The sequence below is a fragment of the Phoca vitulina genome, unplaced genomic scaffold, assembly GCF_004348235.1.
Source record: "Phoca vitulina isolate PV1807 unplaced genomic scaffold, GSC_HSeal_1.0 scaffold4, whole genome shotgun sequence".
Lineage (NCBI taxonomy): Eukaryota > Metazoa > Chordata > Mammalia > Carnivora > Phocidae > Phoca > Phoca vitulina.
In genome coordinates this window covers 28,893,538-28,915,660 of record NW_022589707.1, presented here as the reverse complement: position 1 = coordinate 28,915,660, position 22,123 = coordinate 28,893,538, and the positions used below count along the sequence as shown (strand labels likewise).

The 22,123-nt window shown below is 35.6% G+C and overlaps 1 long non-coding RNA gene across 1 annotated transcript; it reads left to right on the top strand.

Annotated features, from left to right (window-relative positions):
• Positions 1-442: 442 nt before the first annotated feature.
• LOC116630846 lies at positions 443-14,793 on the top strand. The gene is made up of 3 exons (XR_004299026.1): positions 443-698; positions 11,347-11,522; positions 14,491-14,793. It is a non-coding gene; the product is annotated as an uncharacterized LOC116630846 (long non-coding RNA).
• Positions 14,794-22,123: the final 7,330 nt, after the last annotated feature.

Genomic DNA, 22,123 nt, shown 5'->3' with positions numbered 1-22,123 from the left:
GTTCTAGGGATTAGAATATGGACATCTTCGTGGGCCATTATTTTGTCTGTCACAATGATCATTTTAAAATGTGTGTTTATAAAAGATAAAAACACTAAATCCAAGAGGGAGATTTCTCTTTTAAATTATCATCACTGGGGGTGCCTGGGTGGCTCAGTCGTTAAGCATCTGCCTTCGGCTCAGGTCATGATCTCAGGGTCCTGGGATCGAGTCCCGCTTCGGGCTCCCTGCTCGGTGGGGAGCCTGCTTCTCCCTCTCCCACTCCCCTTGCTTGTATTCCCTCTCTCGCTGTCTCTCTCTGTCAAATAAATAAATAAAATCTTTAAAAAAAATTACCATCACTGTTACTATATATTTTTTTTCTTTCTGTGAGATCATTGTAGTCCTCAGTTTTGGCAAAGGCACTTTTACTCAAATCAATCTTGTTGAGTTAAACTAGGGAAGAAACCTAATCATGGTTTCTTCCAGGCCATATAAATCATAAGGAGAATGATTTGTTACTTCTTTTAACAATGACTAGAAGCAAAGGACATTTGTACAGGATATGTATTTCCAGATGGAGGGAAAATATATGTGATTGGGGATTAGTAAGAGGTTGCTTTTTTCTGATTTAACAGAGACCTGTGAATAAGAATCATCCCATTCATATGGCAGGATTGTGTTCACCAGACTGACCACGAAGGAAGCGCTTACCTCAGGTAATTAGATGAACAAGAAAACACATTCAGTTCTCTGAAAATATCCCAAATAGTGTTTTAGAGATGATTCAACTATATCTTGAAATTGGTATTTTCAAAAAGCCTTGAATATTTCTCTGCCACTGTGGCAATTCATTGTAGCACTTCCAATGACAGCATTCTACAGAACAGGATTAATGAATTTTACTTTTGTCCTTTGTCTAGAAGGAATATAGTCCAAAGTTTTAAATGGCTCTTTCATATGAACATTTAGAGCGATTATTCTGTTGTCACTGTTCAGTTTTGAAATGATATTGGAAAGGAATAAACTAAAATATTTCAGTGATTTAGGAACAAAATTTGAACATTTGATCCTATCCCTATGAAGTCAATGCCATAAAAGGGGCACTCATTCTAAAAGGCTAGATATAAATGTACCAGTTAGGTCTTCATTGTAATTTTTGAAAAGAGGAGGGAAAAAGAATTTCAGGCACTTGATCTACTCTTTTGAGAGAGATTTTTATAGAAACCTAGGATAATATAAGTGCAGTGAAAGTAACATGAGATTGATGGGTAGAGGGTATGATGTCCACTTTGCTTGAGTCACTTAGGTCCAGATGGTCCAAAGGGGTAAGGCTTCCCTTGATTATATACAGTTACCTCCCACTCTGAATCTATTTTCCATTGGTGTGTAATGTTCCAGACACATGATATGTAGTTAATAAATATTTCTGAAAAGAAAAGAAGGAAGGGATATAAAATTAGGGTATGGGATTATTGGTGTATAGATCACTCTCAGCTTTATTTTTCTTTTTAAAAAATTTTTTAAAAGATTTTATTTATTATTTATGAGAGAGGGAGAGAGAGCGTGTGTGCAAGTGAGTGCACAGGGGGAGGAGCAGAGGGAGAGGGAGAAGCAGACTCTCTGCTGAGCAGAACCCTGGGATCATGACCTGAGCTGAAGGCAGATGCTTAACAGACTGAGCCACCCAGGCGCCCCTCAGCTTTATTTTTAAATTAATGGTTCATAAATTGAATTAAGGCAAAGCTTGAGAATGAGCATGTTTAATTTGTCTAAAAATGATTAAATCACTAAAATTATATAATTTGGCACTGATCATTTGTTTCTGATTTCTAAGTCTCTATACGAAAGAAAAGTACTATTAGAAGCTAGAAGAAGGGCAAATCTAAAAATAAATTTATCATGACTTTATTTTTTTATTCTTAAATAATATTAATGGATTTTCTTTTAAGAACATAGTCAATCAGAATTGATGAATATAAATAAAATATACTTGTCATCCTGATACTGGGTACACAGGTGTTTGTATAGTTCAAATTTGTAGCAGGTGAAACAGTAATGCTAGAGACACAGCTTTAGGAGCTTACTCAGATGAGTGCCAGGGGGATCTGGCCTCTAAAATCCAAATGAAATGTGGCTGAATCCCAAGGGGACTGTATGCCTTTTTCCTAGACATCTTGGGCTGCAAGCTCTTCTTTACTGGCAAATTGGTTTCTTTCTGGATCACTTTGAGATCTCACATCATATGCTTTCCTTTTTCTTTTTCATGACACTCCCAGAAAGATCTCCATCCCTTTCCTTAAATCACACACACACATTCACAAATTCTCACTAGATCAAGTTTTCAGGTATACAGAGTGAACCTTGAAGTTTTGGAGCAATAAAAATGTTTTTAAATCACAGGTGGGGGACGTGTAACTGAATATAAGACATTCCTATTCTTAAAAGGAGCATTTTAGTCATTTTTGCTAACTTTGTCTCTAACCTCATCAATTATCATCAGAGTAAGTCTGAGTTCTCTGGCCTAGTCTCCAAGATCAGTTTTGGACTTCTCTTTTATATCTAAAAATTTAGTGAAATGCTTTATTAAACAATATCCCTTTAGCCCTGAATCTCACCTTTTCTCTTTTTCTGACTCATCTCTACAAAGAGAAGGAGTATATAAAGGTTTTCCCTTTGATGCAAATTATGTTTTCCTCTAAAGAAAGAAAAAATTACTACAGGTAGTTTATGGATTAAAATAATAATTTTGTCTATATTAAATAGTATTAGTTGAAGTTACGGTACTGCTGTCAATGTTAGATTATAACTGGTAAGGAGAAAAGGCCTGAGAAATTCAATCAAATGGTTTAGAGCTTGTGACACACGACAGCTCTTTGTATGCTTCTTAAATAGTCAGAGTAAAGATTACAAGGAAGTGGTTTTGTTCAGAACCCTTGGAAAACTGAATAATAGAACATACCTACAAGACTAATAGAGGTTCAAGTTAAGTCTGTTTGGCTGAGAACTCATAGAAAAATTGGTTGCTCATGTCCCTCCAACCATACGTACAGGAGGGCCTTTTAAAGAGAGCTTAGCTCTGTCCTGGCTAGTCAAGGAATACCACAGACTCACCTTTCTATTCATGAGTACTTTGCTTTGGATCCATGGTTACCAAAGCGACAATGAGCTGGGATCTTTCTTTGGGTACATGAAAAAAAATCTGCTATTGAAAGTTGATAGTATTTGAGAATTTCATAAGCTTCTTCTCAGAAAGAGGTTAATATGGTATAGATACACAATAAATTAAGTATTAGATTCTTTGTTCAAATGCTCGTAAGGAGAGGTCAGGTAAATTACTTCTCCAGTATATTCACATATGAAATGATAACTCTTAGGTCTTGAAGAAGTTAATGCAACCTTTGCAGGAATATGAATTCAAGTCTGAGTAGTTGCTTACTGATATGCGAAGCTTTCCTCGAGTGATTGTCTATTTGTGTCTAGAAAAGGTCTTGTCTACACAATTTCAGAATTTGTAGTAATTTTACTCAATTCAAATAGCTTCTGTTTGAAATTATGTAGACAAGATTGTTTAGTTATTTTGATATATATTTTTCAATGAATTGTTTTTGGTGTCATTTGAGATTAACCCAAGCCAGGTATTTAACCCATAATTAAAACCAGTGAAGACACGATAGTACAGTGTTCACAGTGGCAGATTTGGGAGCCACACAGTCTGGGTTTGAATCTTTCCTCTGTCATCCAGTAGCTGTATGACTTTGGGAAAATTACTTAACCTCTTTTCTTACTTTTTCATCTATAAAATGAAAATAGTAACAGGTTCTCCCTCAGATGGTTGTTGTGAGGAGTAAATGAGTAAATAAGTAAAATTGCCCAGTAAATAGGGACTTTACAAATATTTTCTATAATCCATTTATGGTTATAAACATACATTCCCTATGAAACAAACATGTACAAAAACTTGTATGGAAAAAACATGCTAATCTTAAACCATTTAGATTTCTAAATGCTCATTTTCTTTTAAAAATGGTAAAACGTTAATAAGGAATTTTAATTAGACTATAAATTGAGTGAATTTTTACCTTTTGGTTATATAGCATATAAAATACTTACTCATTTTAGCAAGGATTACAGGATAATAAACACTGAATATAGAAAAAACATCTGTTAATTATCCAAGGCTTAATAAATTTACATAGCAGTGAGTAGAGTTCAGCCTTAGGTTGTTTTCCTGATATTTACACTGTGTAATAAAGTCTGTGTTTTTATTGGGAGAAATATTAATTTAAGAAATAGAATGAAAAATTTTAATGGTCATAAGTAATGAGGAAATTGGTTTTGCAATTTTCATGGAAATGAAGCTATTTTTCCTCTATTTTTAAAGTCTTATCACATTAATGGGGAAAAAGCTATATTTAAGAGATAGTTGGTGAAATCTTATAAGAGCCTTGAATTGTTGAGATAAAAATGACTACAAAGGTTCCAGGAAGATTATTTTTTTCTTTTTTATAAATTTAATTTAATTTTATTGTGTTATGTTAGTCACCATACAATACATCATTAGTTTTTGATGTAGTGATCCATGATTCATTGTTTTCATGTAACATCCAGGAAGATTATTTATCTTGGAAGACTAACCTTATGACAGCATTATAAAATTTCAAATCTATTAATATTTTTACTCTTTAAACTGAGTATGTCCTAAGTAGAATTTAGTTAATAAAAGCATAAATGAAAGTGTTAAGTCAATTCAACATTGTAAGCATTCTTTATTACTGATGAATCATTCCAAAGAATAAGAGGCTAATCCTACAAACTTATTTACATTTTTGTATCTTGTCTGAAGTCAGGAACTTTTCCTATTTTTACTCTGTTTTGACTTCATCTATTGGATTCTTGCTACCAGTCTCTACAATTCTCTGAGACTTTCTCATCATACTCTTGCACCTTAAATTTCCTTTTTTTAAAAAAAATTTTCAGCTTTAAAAGCTGCTCAAGACTTTTTGGCAATCTTCAGAAATATGTTTCTAATTTTGTCTATACCTCAAGCTACCAAGGCAACTCCTTCCTTTTCTTTCCTGTCAACCATCTTAATGGGCCTTATACACCCTTTGCCTCTCTTTTCTCACATCTCCTTTGCTCCTTACCACAGTATGATTGATTACCCCACACAGTCCTGTCATTGCTCTCACAAGTCACCAGAGATCAGCCTCTGTCAAATTCAATGGTGTCTTATAATCTAAAATCTGCCAGTTCTCTCTGCTGCATTGGACAATTTTTTTTTAATTGACATATAATTGACATATAACCTTGTGTAAATTTCAAGTTTACAACATGATGATTTGATACATTTATATATTGCAATATGATTAGCTATCACCATAGTGTTAGCTAATTGTGGTGAGAACATTTAAGATCTAGTCTCTTAGTAACTTTGAAGTATATAACACATGTAGTATTGTTGACTATCATCACTATACTTTGCGTTAGATCTCCAGAACTTATTCACCTTCTAGTTGCAAGTTTGTACCCTTTAACATCTCCCTAATTCCCCCACCCCCAGCCTCTGATATCTTCCACTCTTCTCTCTGAGTCCAGATTTTTTAGATTCCACATATTAGTGACAAACTTTTTAGATGGTTTCTCTGCTGAGATTTAGCATGCCTATCTTACCTCTGTCAGCACTTTTAGTTTCTGTTATTCCTCCTACCATCCCTGAAATATTATTGTCCCCTAGGGATATACCTGCATATCTTAGAGGATATATACACTAAACTCACTTCTCTCCCTTGTCCCATTTGTTTCCCTTTCATTTTTCCTTATCCCTTAGTGACCTTGTAACCCATGCTGTCGTTTAAATCAGCAACGTCAGCTGACTTAGTTATCATTGTACACTTGCTTCTAGTCGGTCGTGAACTTTCAATATCAACTCTTCTCTTCATTCTCTGCACCCTTCACCCTTAAGAACAACAGCCTTCCACAGTCTGCTCTGTCTATGTTGGCATAGTTAAAACTTAGAAGTTTTTCTTCCATCATTTTGGCTGGTTCCAACATTTACTTTTCTCTGATTGCTGACTTTGCCCTCTAAAGGACCTTCAGAGTCTGTATTCATAGTCTGTCTTGCTTCTCTAGCTAACAACATCCAAAGGAAGTAAACACCAGCATCCCTTTGCTAGGGACCTCTAGGCTTACTGTCTGCCAAGATGAGACTTAAAATTTTTCCTGCAGAGCCAGTTAGAGGGTAATGGCTATGATTTAAACCCACGTCTGTCTGATTCCCCCCAAAGGTGCTGCCTCTCTGAAAGCAAAATTTGTTTATTTTAGTTGAACAAAAATTGGGGCTATTGAAAAATTCTCTCCATCTTTGTAAAGATTCCATATGTTTAAATCTGTGGAGTTTCTAAAGGCATATTGTTTTGACTCTCGAATAAAAATGTTCAAGTTGCTTGTTTAGATATAGGACATCTGTGCTGGAGAAGAATAGTCAATGTGTTGTTAATTTTGTATAGCAGTGGTAGGGTGAGCTACTCTGTTTTCTTGAGAATGAGAAGATACTATTTTCTGTTTGAAAATATTATTTTCTTTAGGTGTCCACTTTTTTTTATCCTTTCAAGTAAATTGTTAACTTGTGTTACCTTCTGAACATATTAACATAAGTAAATAATTGTTCAACGAAGTATTATATAGAGGAAAAATTGCAAAAGTGCTTTTAAAATCATACACTATCAATTAGAGTAATTGCTGCAAAACATGCATAAAACCTGTTATTTTAGATTACTTTAGAGCCTGGCCATCCTGTTGCCTCCAAGTCTGATTTCTACTTATCTAATTTTTTCTTTATGAAAATAATCTGAATATTTTTTCACACTTTTATAAATTTAATTTAAAATTTGAGGTCAATTCTAGCTCTTAAAGAATGCACAATTACTAGACATTTACTTTCAGTATTTAAGGAAATTTCCTTATAAGTATTCAGTTATCTCCAAGTATATATATTTTTTAATATAAGTATTAGGAAGAAATAGAGCCATTTCGATTATCACAAGGGACAAAGACTATTCCAGCTTTTATCTCCACCTTGCAAAAAATTCTTAAAGGTTTTATTCTCTTTCTTTAGAACTTAGAACTCAGACAACTTCATTTATAATTGTGTTTCTAGGGACCAATTTTAAAATGCAGTACATGTATTTTCTGCATTAATATATCTACTGTACTTACAATTTTCATGACTACACAAGGCCAGCTGAAGATTTTCTGTTACTCTTTGGAAGTTTACAGTTATGTAAATATATATAATTGATAATTAAAGACAGACTGTAAAATTTTAAAACACATTCATTCATCTAGCAAACATTTCACAACACAGAGAAAAACATTTTTAACCAAGAAAAGTCAATTCATAGGAGAGGTCTTTATGCATCCTCAGTGCCCTTAGGTAATATCATCAGGTATGCAGCAGTAGTTATAATGTTGAACTCATTACATCCTATTGATTCATTTATTAATTAATTTTGTTAGTTCTGCCCACTTTGGACAACTGAATTGTCCAAGAGAATCCAATTCTCTTCATAAGTTTAGTGAATATTTAGTGAATATTTGAATTATATTGAATAATATAAATTTTTAATTTTTTGTTTCATTTCTTGGGTTTATATTTACCAATTTGTTTTTTTTACATATTTTATATACATGTTAAATTCTAGGATCTATGCTGAGCACCAGAGACACAATATTGCAAAGGACAGACATGCTCCCTGTCCTGAGAGTCTGAGAAGATTAATGTAGGTATAATCAGAAGTAATGTCTTTCACACTCTTTGAAGGCAGTAATATCTAAGCAAAGAAGAGAGTAAGTTTTACCAACAGAGGAAATGGAATATTCAAGGGTCCAGAGAAAAGAAAGTATGTTCAACTGATAATAGTTAATCATGTGAGTTGAGGACTAGAGAAGCAAACAGGGTAAGTCTTGACAGATTTCAAACTATATCTTCATGGAAATAGTGAATAATTAAAGAAGAATAGCATTAAGAAGAGAACATAGTCATACTTACATTTTTTTAAAGTAGGCTCCCATGCCCAGTCTGGAGCCCAACACTGGGCTCCAACTCATGATCCTGACATCAAGCCCTGAGCTAAGATGAAGAGTCAGATGCTTTACTGACTGAGCCACCCAGGGACCCCTCATAGTTACATTTTAGAAGGATCAAACTAACTTCAGTGGGTGAAAAAATTAGTTGGATATGAGAGGAAGCAGGGTAGCCAATTAGGATTCATTGTGATACAGCCAAGAAATGGTGAGAACTATTAGAGGAGTGGTAGTGGGATGAAAGGAAAATGTAAGATATCTGGGGAGTACAATCAGTAGTGTGAGGAGATGGAAGGCAGCAGTGTGTACTGTGCAGCTAGCAGGAGAGAGTGCCCTTTATATAGGCTATGATGGTAGGCCACACAGTGGACCCCCACAGATGATACCCAGGTTTCTGGCTTGAGTAACTGGGAAGATGGTAATCTTATTCACTGAGGGAAAATAGGAAAAGATATGCTATAAGGGGGATAATGAGTTCAGTTTGAGATGTCTATGGAATATTAAAAGGTTCATGACCAATATGTAATGGGATATATGAGTCTGGAGCTCATGAAGATTTTTTTGGCATTAACTGTGGATCAGATAATATCCACATATAGGTAATAGCTAAAGATATAGGAAAATGAACATTTTCAGGGAGAATTAGTAAAATGAGAAAAGTTGAGTGGCAAAACACCCTATTTAAAACATGGAAAGGAAGAATAGGAAAAGGCCCTGCTGCTGAAGTAGGAGGAAATTCCGTTTAGGGTGATGCTGTAGAATAAAGTGGAAGAGAGAGGTTTTTTAAAAGGAAGGAGTAGTTTACTGTGCCAATTGCTACCAAGAGGTCAAGTATGGTAAGAATTAAAACCTAATTATTACATTTATAAGTGAGATAATTATTAATGAGCTTGGTAAAAGTATTTCTTGTGGAAATGGCTGAGAGTGGGAACCAGAATGTGATGGGTTGTGGGAGGTGAGGAAGTGGAGACAGGGAGTGTAGAACATGCTTTGGACCATTTAGAGTGTGAAGGAGAGGGGAGAGAGGAAGGCAGTGAGAGGAATATGAGTTCAGGAAGGATTTTTCTTTTTGAAGAAGGGTAGAACTTTAGCATGTTCACATATTGATGAGAAAGAAAGATGGAAGAATATAAGATGATTAAGTTCCTCAGGAGGAAAAAGAAGAGTCCCTGGAGAACTGGTAGAAAGATTAGCCTTCAGTAAGAGGAGGTGGTAATTCTCTTTCACTGTGATAGGAGGGAAGGAAGAAAAACAGACATAGATGCAAGTTACTTTTTTGGTTCAATGGCCAGATATGGGGGGAATTTCAAGATGGTAAAGTTGAAAGCAGAGTCATCTGTTAAGAAAAGGTGAGGGAGGATGGAGCAAGGAATGAGAAGTTTGAGAGTAATAATGATGTCAAACATTTATTGAACTGTATGTTTCAGGCGATTTGCTGTGAAATTTTACATGAACTAATTCAGTTAATCCCCGAAGCAATCCTATGGCTTAATTACCATTATTCCCATTTTAGAGATGAGGTTGGGAGTAGGCTTGAACTAGTCTCTGAGAAGAACAGGAAAACAAGCTGACATGGTCCTGTTGAGGTTAGAGACCATGAAATTATAATGGCACTAAGCTAATGGATCTCACATCCTCATGACAGCCTGAATTCAAACTTTCAAAATAGCTATCATGAATATGGCTTGAAGACATCTGTTAATATATTATGTTAAAATATCTATTATGTGTGTATTTTTCCCACAGAAGGGAAGAGTGTGGGTCTTAATCATCATAGTACTCTCCCACTTAGTGCTGTCCCAGGCTCATAGTAAGCACTTAGAAGGTTTATATTAAATCATTTTTAAACTTGTTTCCACCCTTCCTTGCTTTTTAGACCTATCAAATGCTTTCTTTCTTGATTTAATATTCCAAATTCTTCCAGCTGTTCTACATATGATTTTGTTCCAAATCTTTCATGTTCCTGCTAATACTCTGCTGCAAGAGCTTGATTGTGTTTACGTTTATATCTTTAATATGTAGCATTCACAAATAAATGTAACAATGCAGCTATAGTTGAGAAGAACGAGTCTAACATCAAAGTTACAGATTTGACAATCCTCTTTTTGTAAATTAAGAGAAAAATAGCAGAATAATGATTATAGTTTGAAGGTAATGATTACAGTTCAAGTATGTTACTCTCAGGCACAAAGATTTTTTTTTTTTTATCAATTTCTTCTACTGAAATGATATGGTTGTTAGCCTATACCTATGAAAGAATTAACCCAACTATCCTAGTAAATGTTTAGCTCAAGTCTGACTCCTAAAGTTCAGCAAACATCTCTACTTCTCTATCCCCTGTTAGTTGATATTTGCTTATAGAAAGAAAACAATTCCAAAATTAGCACAATCAAAGCAGAAAGAACCAGCCCTGCTAACAGCTTCACATTTAGCCCAGTGAGATTCATGTCAGACTTTGGACCTCCAGAATTACAAGATAATAAATCTGTGTTGTTTAAGCCATCTGATTTCAGTAATCTGCTATAGCAGCAATAGACTAATACGGGGGATTACATGTTGAAATTATACATTGGGACAGAATTAAGGACAGGGTACTAAAATTTTTTTGCAGAGATGATCGTTCTACTTGCAGTGAATCAGTAACTAAAGCAGCTTCTTCACCTTCAACCTTCATAGACCTACTTTTCCCTGACTGACTTACTGACTTGACTTTACAGTCTATAGCAAACTATCAGCCCACAAATTATCAGATCTGCATGCACTTAAAAAAAAAAAAAAGAATGAAAACACAAGCTCAGAAAAAATGGCAGCTGATCTGCTTATAAAACTTAGGCTACTGGTCATAGCACAGCAATACAGTTAAATTTAGCTATTCTCCAAAACATCGCAATTGATGTATCAATTTACTAAGGTAATTTTCTTCATTGATGACATAATAATGACATTTATCATTTATTTAGCATTTATACTATGCCATATACTACAATGAGAATTTCACATATGTAATTTCATTTGATCCCACAATATCAATATATAAGAGATTTTATCCCCATTTTACAGATGAAATTTAAGCAAACTGGCCCCTGTCACGATGTTTGTAGGAATATCTGACTCTAAGGACCATTTCTTTGTGGAAGGTCTAGGAAGATAGATTGGTAGCATCAGGCCTCTTCTCTTATATTTAAAATAATTGGGTCAACTCTAGTACTGGTTTTGCATATCTGTGTTTCTGCATAAAAACCACTCACCCTGATTTTTGCTTTGCTTTGCTTTGCTTTGCAGAACATAACCTATTCTAGGAACAAGTGTCCTTTTTGAAGTTTGTGCTGTGGACATTTAATTAAAAGGGAAGATGTGGAACAAAATGGTATTCTGTGACCTAGAGTCTATCAAAGAAGGCTACCTTCAAGAGTTCAAAATTTGGCAGCATATTTTTGTTTTAGACTTTACCATGACAGGTAAGAATTTATCTACAGGGCAGATATTTCAAAATTAACTTATAAAATAATTTGTTTGACTTCTATCGAACTGAAATCAAAATGTAACAAGTTAGGTCAAGATTGTATACATCTAATATAGCAGGATAGATGTTAAATCATTGACAAACTATTCAATTTAATTGTTCACTGGCCAATTTGAAGTTAGGTAAAAAGAATAGGTTTCTTGTTGGGTCGAACTGTGCTGAATATTTGAATATTTTTACTGAATATTTAAAGGTGATAGAGATGGAAGAGATGGAAGAATTCAACTCTTGATTTGTCTTTGATGTTGCTTGAGAGTAAAGGGGACAAATGCGTTTGACACAGGTAGAAACAGGAGACATATGTATCAGACCTAACCAAAGTATTAAAATTAAACTGATTTACTTTTTAAAATGAGAAAGTTGGCATTTGGGTATTTCCTTAGTATTACTCTATAAATTTGTCAAAACTTGGTTGCTGAAACTCCTCTCTGAAACTAATGGGTAACACATCAGTTATCCTCATTGATGACTTGGTATTCCCTACAACAAGCTACATGTTCCCTCTAATCTCTGGATATATCTTGCTTACTGCCTACCAGAGCTGCTCTTTCCTTTCTTCTGCCAAGGTTAATGATTTCCATTTTTCAAAATACTGGTAAGAACTTATTCAGTCCCTTTATCCAAAATATATATGTATATTTATTAAGCACGTACTTAGTACAGGTGACAGGAAATATACAGATTCTGTCTTTTAGAAGCCTAATTTGTTAGGAGGGACAGACAAGAGTAAAGAAAATTGTAAGAAGTAGTAGGGATAAGAGCTGTGACACAAGTCCATATGAAGTCTTAAGGATATACAGAGAAAGTGTGCTTTTCATGAAGCTTTCATAATTTACTCTATTCAAATGATAATAATATTAAACATATATTATCATCTGTGTATAAAGGTACAATACAAAGTGCCATATGTGCATTATTTCATTTAAATCTCACAAAAGCCTGGGGGTTAGAACTATTTTTCATCTCATTTTTATAGATGAGGAGTCTAGGGCTCCAAGAAGTCAGAACAGTTTCTCCAAGTCACATAGTAATCAAGTGAGATTAAGTATGAGATAAGCAGAAAAGGATGCAGGTCTTTCACCCCCAAAGGCTGTCTTCTTATTATAGGGTAGAGCTTCCTCAAGGCAGTGTTTTTTAGTCCTGTAGCCCATGAAGAAATCGCTCTGCTCAGTGCATGATATTTGATAGTGGGATTTCTGTACATTTGTTTGTGTATCTCTCTTCCATTATGTTCTGCTTCTTTTATTCAATAGTGAACTTCTTGAAGACACCACACATTTATTTTGGTTGACAGTGTGTCTTCCCAATGCTTATTTGTAATAGAAGGCTATCTATATGGATTTTGGTCAGTTGATTACTAATTAAGCCTGAGGAGAGAAGGATAAAAAAATAGAAAAGAAATCAATTATTGGTGATCTGATTAAGCAAATGGGAAAAATCTAAAGAAAAGTTATTAAAGTTAAAAATTTTGAACATCAAAATGATTCCCATTCTGGTTTGGATTTAGTTTTATCCAGCCCCAATTCTGTTTTTAACAAAGGCACAAAGGGCTGTGTTATGATGAGAAAGAATATTCTTGTTTTCTATTAATCTCAAAGATTAGAAACATTTACAAAATCCCAACTTTATGAGACTTGTACATTAGGATTTTGTGGTGGGCACAATTCTAAGATGACCCCTAAGATTATCAGTACCCTGGTATATATACACTTTCTCCCAGTTATTTAATTAAACAACTCATCTAGGTGCTGCTGGGAAGGGATTTTGCAGAAGTAATTAAAGTCCCAAATCTTGAAATGTTCTTGAGATTGGGAGATTGTAATTAGTGGGTATGACCACATGAACCCTTAAAAAGACCTGGGCTCTTCTTGGAAAGAAATTTTAAGTGTCAGAGGGATTTGATGCAAGGGAGATTCTCTTTTGTTGGCTTTGAGGATGGAGGGTACTATGTGGCAGGGATGGATGGGTGGGCTCTAAGAGCTGAGAGTGGCTGCTAGACTATAGCCAGCAAGAAGATAGGGACCTCAGACCTCCTTACAATTGTGAGGAATTGTATTTGTGAAGAACTAGAATAAGTGTGGAAGCAGATTCTTCTCTAGAGCCTGATAAAAATCACAGCCTGGCTAACACCCTGAACAGCAAGTGCAGCCAAACTGCTCCTAGACTTCTGACCCATAGAACTGGGAACAACAAATGGGTATTGTTTTAAGCTGCCAAGTTTGTGGTAATTTGTTACACAGCAATAGGAAACTCATGTAGATTAAAAAAAAAAAAAAACAGAAAAATCTCAGTCTGTGTTTCTTATTGTGATGATTTTTTAAAGTATACTCCACACCATACAAAATAATCTTGCCTATTTTCTATTTAAAACTTTGCTCTTATTTTCAATTCATGTGATCAATACTGATGACTTAGGGATTTGGTAAATGAATTATTCATGGCACTAATATATTTGTTAAATCTTGGTATTTCTAGGCCCAAGAATCCTAATCACTTTAGTCTGTTTGCATGCAGAAGTGCATCCATCTCCTTGATTATTTTAGCTGGTCTTTTAAAAGTATTTTTCCTGAAGACCAGTGATTAGACTTGAATAGGAATGCATGTGATAGACAAATCAGGATTTTGTACAAAGGCAAAATAGTCTTTCTGAAGTAAAGAAAGAAATGGAGGCTTAGGAGGTTATATGTAGCATTAAGTGGCAGACTACTTCTTACCAAAAGCACTTCTACTATTACATTTACTACAAAACATGTATATTTTGCATTTACTATTGTGTTTTTGGTCAGAAATGGTCTTTCTACATTAGACTGTGGAGTTGAATATTTCAAATCCAAAACTATTAATGGCAGATTCTAAAAACCAGAATGGAAACCTTGATAAATACCTTTGTGCTCCATCTGCAGGTCTTAAAAAAAAGGAGGTTTAATCTGCGTCAGGAACCTACCATTTGTTCACTTTGGAGAGCTGGAAATAAATTACGATGGGGCTGGCACTGGAACCTGGATGTTCTTGGCTCTTGTGGATCCTTCTTTTCCACAGGGTTTCTTTCTTCATTATTTCTATCATGTGACTGTGGCTAGGAATGCTTCCTGATAAGGGTATGCCTCTGGAGGAATCCTGGAGCAGGAGGTAGGGTGCTTCAGTTTGAAAAAATCCAGGTCTTTAGAGGAGTAAAATAAGTAAATGAAGCCCACAAGCTCATTTATGCTCTATCTCCATTCACTAGGGTCAAAGCACAATGTTTGGCACATAAAAGGCATTCACTAAGAGTTCTGTGAGTGCACAGATCAGAGGCTCTCAAGATACCTTCCCCCAAGGTTTGATGATTTGCTAAGAGGAGTCACAGGACTCAGTCTATAGTTTCACTCATTGCTGTTATTTTTTTACAGTGGAATAATATAATGTAAAATTAGCAAAGGATAAAGGTGCGTGGGGAAATATGTGGAAAAAAAACAGGTGCAAGATTCCAGAGTCCTCTCCTAGTGGTCACACAGGATGTGCTTAATTGCCCCAGAAATGAGTTGTGACAATACGTGTGAAATGGGAAGTTCATTAGAAACTCATTTCCAGGCTTTTTACTGGGAAGTGGTCACTTAAACAGCCTTTGCTTAGCATTCCAGACTGCTAGAAGGAAGGCAGGTATTTAGCATAAGCCATATTATTTGCACAATCTGGCACGGTGAGTCATTCTTATTGGTTAGTGTGGTGAAATCTTTCCCAAAATCTAAGCTCTCAGCTGCCAGTTGAGTCAACCTTGCAAGCAGTCCTCTAGAAGTACAACAGTCTCAGGCCTACTATGTTAGCTCTTTTCTGCATAGTGTCAAAATAGAGATTTGGAACCAAAGACCTACCCAGTATATACTTGGTCAATACCCTTAGGAATGGAACAGATTGATTTGTAGCCAGAAAAGCATTTGAATATTTTTATGTTTTAGCCACCACAGGCTGTCCAATAAATCTATCTTAAAGGAAAATGTGGACTATGGGAAATTAAAGTAAGATTTATGCATGATATAGTGTCCCTCAAAGCTCTGAATAAGCCCATTAAGCTATTTTTATGCAGTGCCTACTATGTGTTAAGCATGTTCCTGTTATAGAATTATGTGAGCAAGAGAAAAAAAGTCTCTGCTCTCTGGACCTGATACTACAGTGAGGGGAGACAGACAAATACAAACAAATAAATAAGTGATAAGTACTAAGTAAATTAAGGATAAGGATGGGGAGCTGTAGGATGATAGGGGGTATATTTTAAATAGTTTATTTTGGGAAGGCCTCACTAATAAGGTAACATTAAGCAGACTTGAAGAATGTAAGAGAGTAAGCCATGTAGATATATAGGAGAAATCATTTCAAGTAGAGGGAAACCCAAATGCAGATGCAAAGATTTTGAGATATGAGTGTAAATAGTGTAATCAAGGAAGAACAAAGAGGGAATATAGCTGAAGTAGATTAAGCCAGGAAGATATGAAATGATGGAAGGACCAGAAGATACAGAGCCTTGGGACTTTATAAGGACTTTGGTTTTTACTCTAAGATAGGAAGTCATTAGAGGGTTTAGAGTAGAGAAATGTTATGACCAAACTTTGTTTAAAAGAATACCCTGGCTATTGTGTTAAATATATATATATATATATATATATATATGGTTGGGGCAATGGCAGAAACATAGAGAATAGATAGAGCAATGATTGGATTTTTCAAACTGGGGATAATGGTGACCTTGAGAGGACCAGTTTTGGTGAGTGTCTGTCAGCTTTATATAGTTTCTGGGAACAGAAACTTATTCTAGCTGTTTAAGTAAAATCATCAGGAACAGAAACAGCTCCAGGGACTATATTCTACATAGGCCCCGAAGAACTCTATCTTTCTTATGGCTCTGGATTGTCCCAGTTCATTTGGAGCAGAATCTACTGCATGACGTCACTGGATGCAATCTTTTGGCTTATGCCCTTACTGTTAACTTACTCAGTATCCCAGTTTTTTTATTACTGAGAGAACTTATTTTTTACTCAGCTTTTCATACTAGGGTATAAATTTTAAGACATAAGTCACCATCAGCCCGTATAATCACTTCCTTTGGATTAGGTTTCCATCTCCATGTGGTCACTTATGACTGGTAGGAGTGATGAGAGTTGGAATTGTATGATAGAGAATATGGAAATATGCAGAAGGTGTGCATAAGGTTGACACTGTGACAGTCTTTGAGACAGCTTAGTGACAGTCTCAGAGCATTTTGAATTGCATCATTCTGTTTTTTTTTATTATGTTATGTTAATCACCATACATTACATCATTAGTTTTTGATGTAGTGTTCCATGATTCATTGTTTGTGTATAACACCCAGTGCTCCATGCAGAACGTGCCCTCTTTAATACCCATCACCAGGCTAACCCATCCCCCCACCCCTCCCCTCTAGAACCTTCAGTTTGTTTTTCAGAGTCCATCGTCTCTCATGGTTCATCTCCCCCTCCGATTCCCCCCCTTCATTCTTCCTCTCTTGCTATCTTCTTCTTCTTCTTCTTTTTTTTAAACATGTAATGTATTATTTGTTTCACAGGTACAGGTCTGTGATTCAACAGTCCTACACAATTCACAACGCTCACCATAGCACATACCCTCCCCAATGTCTACCACCCAGCCACCCCCCCCCTCCCCCCCCCCACCACTCCAGCAACCCTCAGTTTGTTTCCTGAGATTAAGAATTCCTCATATGACCTCAGTGAGGTCATATGATACATGTCTTTCTCTGATTGACTTATTTCACTCAGCATAATACCCTCCAGTTCCATCCACGTCATTGCAAATGGCAAGCTTTCATTCCTTTTGATGCCTGCATAATATTCCATTGTGTATATATACCACATCTTCTTTATCCATTCATCTGTCGATGGACATCTTGGCTCTTTCTACAGTTTGGCTATTGTGGACATTGCTGCTATAAACATTGGGGTGCACACACCCCTTTGGATCCCTACATTTGTATCTTTGGGGTAAATACCCAGTAGTGCAATTGCTGGATTGTATGGTAGCTCTATTTTCAACTTCTTGAGGAACCTCCATACTGTTTTGCAGAGTGGCTGCCCCATCTTGCATTCCCACCAACAGTGTAGGGCGGTTCCCCTTTCTCCGCATCCCCGCCAACATCATTCTGTTATTTCATTTGCTTGCGAGCTGAACTGTTGAACAAAGTAACTACTCTGAATTCTTGCCTTGCCAACATAATGACATTGGCATTATAAGCTTGCTCTTCATTTATTTAACCCCTTCATTTGTTTGGCCCTGCCCATCTAATCTTAAACTGTCTCTGATCATTACCTTTTGTATCCGAGATTTTCCCAGAGGTAGTTGTAGCAGGTCATTGGAGATGATGTTTTTGTCTAGATTGATGGGGAGTATGGTCTGTCTACCACCTTTTAGCCCCCTTTAATGTAGGAGGGCATGAACTCCTTTCCACAAATAGGTATATATATATTTAGAATGTTTCCTTAGTCTTGCTTGTGTTATACCAAGTTGACCAAATTACTTTTTTTTTTTTTTAAGATTTTATTTATTTATTTGTCAGAGAGAGAGGGAGAAAGACAGAGAGCAAGCACAAGCAGGGGGAGCGGTAGGCAGAGGGAGAAGCAGCTCCCCGCGTAGCAAGGAGCCCAATGCGGGACTCGATCCCAGGATGCTGGGATCATGACCTGAGCCGAAGGCAGCCGCTTAACCGACTGAGCCACTCAGGCGTCCCGACCAAATTACTTTTTAGTCAAGTTTCTACAGCACTTATTTTCTAAATTTAAGGACTATGTTAAAAGAAGAAAAAATACGACTTTTACAGGGAGTTAGATCAGATGTCGATTTTCTTAATTTTTTATGAAACACAGAGATAGGCATGGACATTTGGCTAAAATCACTTTTAAAAATAATTGTGTTATTCAGTTAGTAATTACAACAGACTTAAGGGCTTTATATCTAATGTTAAATCATAATAAAACTTCTAATGTTTTTTTTTTATTTTTTTTTTATTTTTAATTTTTTTTAAAACTTTTAATGTTTTAAGAAGCTGTTTAGAAAGTTCTTTTATTAGTTACATTTATAAATGTTAGTTTTGACAATCTAGACCACTCCTTATGCCTTCATTATTGAATTTTAACTTATTATATTGTGAGTCTTCCTCTAAATTATAACCTTTAATTGTCACTGGAACATTGATTTCTTGAAACCTTTGGGGTATAATTGATCTTAACAGTTAAAAGAGAATTTTCTTTACCTTCTAAGAAGAAGGAGGTAGAGAAATGTTTTAAACTATAAGAGAGAAACTTGAGCTTGAAGTTTCTACATTAAATACACATGTAGAAAATATGAAGTGAGTTGTGATGCTGCAAACAGATCTTGTTCTTGTTTTATACAATTGGCTGCTATTTATTTAGCTTACCAAAGTTCAAAGAAAGGGAAGGACTTAGAAATTCTTATTGTCCAACACTGATTTTGTTTTTTGTTTTCTCATGCTGAAAGACTCTTTAATTTTAAGGAAAAATTCCAGTTATTTTAACCATTAACATTGATGTTTTGGTTAGATTAGGTCTTTCTATGCTGTCTAAACAAAGGAGTAGGATGAATCATCTATTAGAAAAGATATGTGGTCTATGTGAATTACCTAAATTGTCAAATGAACATGATTCTTTCCATTTAAAGATTGATGACAAAATTTGTCAGTCTTCAGTAGACTAAATCCTAGACTTGAGGAAAATATCACCTATCTGAATATTCATAAAGGGTATAGACAAGGTGCTCTTATAGAATGAATTTTGGTCTGGAAAGGGATCTTTGAGACCATCTACTTACTCAACCTCTTCATTTCATGAGGTGAAGAAATGTGTCACACAGAAGTTTTATGACATCCTAATCTCATGTATTAAGTGGCAGTGAAAGACTCCAAACCTCATCTTTTGATTCTCAGTCCAGTGGTCTGTTTACTACAGAGCAAGGCTGTTGTTGAGGCTGGAAAGACAAGCTTTAGGTTGAATTTTTAAAAAACTCTATTTTCTACAATAGGGAATAATCATTTGCTTCTCTGTAAGTATATGCAGATATAGAGTAATGAAAAGAAATGTATACACTAAGTAAAATAGAAAAGTATAAATTTAAAATACTTATGAGACTGATAATTAAACACTAACTGCCTATTTATTGATATTATAGAATTAATTTATTTTACAAATAGTAATAGCACTGTGGTTATGTTTGAAAAGAGTCCTTATAGAGACACATACTAAAATAGTCACAGTAAAATGAAAAATAAATATAAATAGATTCATAGAGTGTTTAAGAGAAAGTTTTGCAGGAGAGAAACATAATGCTTGATTGAGAACTTGGCAGTTGAGAGCTATGTGCCTGCTGTGTAGGCAGGGCCTCAAGGGAAACCACTACCTTGGTGGGCTCAGCAAGGGGCCAGGATCTGGTTCTCTGTGTTCTATGTTCAGAAAGTTATTTCTGTATCTTGGACTCTGGGGAATTGATTGAAACTATCTAAGCTTAGCAGTTTATAAATTCATAGGGAGGAACATTATTTCCAATGGTAGAAATAATTATATCGCTACTTAGGGCAGTATCTTTGAAAAGTATCTGGGAAACTGAACTGGAAATCAGAGTTCCCTTATGAGCATCATGCTAGAGCCAAAGAAGTTGAATAGATGGTAGGATGTTTCATTCATAAATGGAACTGCCTGGAGACTTGCTTTTGCTTCACTCTACGTCATTCTTTTTCTTTTTTTTAAAAGATTTTATTTATTTATTTGAGACAGAGAGAGAGAGAGAAAGAGAGAGTATACCAGCAGGGGGAGAGGGGCAAAGGGAGAGGAAGAGGCAGAAGCAGACTCCCCCTGATCAGGGAGCCTGATATGGGGCTTGATCCCAGGACCTTGAGATGATGACCTGAGCCAAAGGCAGATGCTTAACTGACGGAGCCACCCAGGTGCCCCACTCTACATCATTCTTATATACAAATGGATTCCTTTTATGAAGGTGTTTCCCCCTTACCAGGCCCTTGAATCCATTGAAATGATTATTCTCCAACTTATTATTGTTAGTCATCAAGAATTTTGTGACCTCATGCTAGACAAGAATGAACTTAATGCAAAATTTTGAAGTTACATCTGACTGGTCTACCTAAATGTAATCCTTGGTCACTGGATTTGGTGAATACCTAGTCTCATTATAAACACCTTTACAAAACTATTTTCCTCAGTTTGGTTTCTCCAGTGCCTGATACCCAGGGGACCAGGGGTCAGCACACTATGGCCCACACTAAATCCACCCAGATGCCTGCTTTGTACAGTCTGCAAGCCAAGACTAGTTTACATACTTCTAAATGGTTGGAAAAAACGTCAAAAGAAGACATGTGACATATTTCACAGAATGTGAAAGGTATATGAAGTTTAGATTTCAGTGTCCATAAATAAAGTTTTATTGGAATATAGTTATTTATGGCAGAGTTGAGTAGCTGCAACAGAGACCACATGGTCTGCAAAGACTAATATTTACTATCTGGCCCTTTACAGAAAAAATTTTCTGACCCGGCAGTGGACAACTCATATTTAATAAATTAAAACATCTTTTGGGGTGGGCTACACTTGCAAAACCTCATTTAGATGTTGGTTCACAATTTCTAATTATAGAGGATCTGAATGTTCTAAGTCACAATATCTGAAGGGTATTGTTTTTTTACTCATTCATTCATTTAATCATTTGACATTCATTATATGCTTCCTACAAGCAATTATGGCTGTGGGCCCAGCCAGAGAAATTAGGATGGTCAAATTCAGGCTTAAATTTTAGAGGTTATTATCATAGAGGCAAACTTGCCCCTTGCACATTCTTCTGAGTGAGACTGTGAAAGGCAGCCTGAGGCAAGATGGACCATAGGTTGACTTAGTTTAAGTTTTAGCTGGTTGGCTGTCTACAGTTTTCAAATTCATGAAAAAGTTATGTAGATCTATCATGCTAACAATGCCTTCCCTTTCATTTTTTGTTGGTTATAGGTTAGTGATAAGGTTAAGGGGAAACTGGAAACAAAGAGGGATGTCTGAATCTCTGGCAAAGCACAATTTTGTGAGTCAGTCAGGTCATAAATGCTCCAGCAGAACTCCATCAACACTGAGAGTCATTTGAGTTAATGCGTGATTAGTGCTCCAGATATAAGGGAGTTTATCATTATATTTGGTTTAATACAGTCAGAGAAACTTTAATTTTAATTAAATTCTCTGTAGTTTTATCTTAGAAGACCAAATGCAAAGTTAATTTTTCTTCAGGGAGAAATTCCAATCTTCGATTTATTCCCAATTCTCTAAACTCCCAGGCACCTAATCTATACTCCTTAGATCTGAATTCTTTGAAAAAACGTTTTCCAAAGTGAAGATTTAAAGGCTGACTCCATAACTACGGACCACTCTTAACCCCATCCAGTTTATCTTTCTTAGAACTGCTGGGCTTTTTTTTTTTCTTTTTTTTAACTAAACTGGTTCATATTTTTCCATTGCTTAAAACTTTTCA